This window comes from Pangasianodon hypophthalmus, chromosome 1 (assembly GCF_027358585.1).
Source record: "Pangasianodon hypophthalmus isolate fPanHyp1 chromosome 1, fPanHyp1.pri, whole genome shotgun sequence".
Lineage (NCBI taxonomy): Eukaryota > Metazoa > Chordata > Actinopteri > Siluriformes > Pangasiidae > Pangasianodon > Pangasianodon hypophthalmus.
Window position 1 is genome coordinate 32,465,875 of NC_069710.1, and position 989 is coordinate 32,466,863.

Here is a 989-nt window from a genome sequence, read left to right on the forward strand (position 1 = left end):
AGGATTGGTCAGAATTCCTTTGGGAGCATGCAGGATTGGTCAGAATTCCTTTGGGAGCATGCAGGATTGGTCAGAATTCCTTTGGGAGCATGTAGGATTGGTCAGAATCCCTTTGAGTGAAGACAGGATTGGTCAGAATTCCTTTGGGAGCATGGGTGATTAACCAGAATTTCTAAAGGAGTGTGGGGAACTTGGCAGAATTCCTTAGGGAGCATGCAGTATAGGTCAGAATTCCTATGTGAGATAACGGGATTGATCAGAATTCCTGCGCAGGTGTGTGCAAAAGTCCCACACACACCTCTAGCTGCATCACCAGGCCAACACAATTTCTTAAAGAATTCAAATTTGTATAGTTCTATCTATCCATACGATTTTTTTTTCAATCATGACACTACAAAGACGACTCTTAAATGTGTGCCCTTATTTGAAATAATTTGGGATTGCTAAAAGATTGCTTTTTAAGAGAACATACTATGAGGGAATGTACTTACAAAAGTAAGTCATTTCTGCACAATAAATAAATAAAGCCAGCATACCTCTACTGCAAAGTTCTGTAGCACCACTGCATCGCAGGCCAACCTGACATGCTGACGGACAGAACTGTTAAAATTGTAAGGCTTTATAATTGCCTAAAACATTTTAAAATATAATAAAAATATAGTAATACTAAAAAAAAAATAAATAAACATAATGTGTATAGGTCACTTCAAAGATGACGATCAAAAATGCACCTTTATGAACTCCTTCACATACTGTAGTATTGAAATACAAAAAAAAAAAATTAATTAACTTAAATTTGTGCTATTTTTAAATGATCCTCTTCGTCACTTTGCTGCAGTGGATAAAACTGTTAAATTAACGCTCAGTGCATGCAGTCGCAGGCTGATTTGTTAAACAGAGTTTCAGTGCTTCTGGGTTATTTTTCTATTATTGCAGCCATCCTCTTAAGTGATGTTTTTCATGGCCTCAGAAGCTGATTTATTGAACAA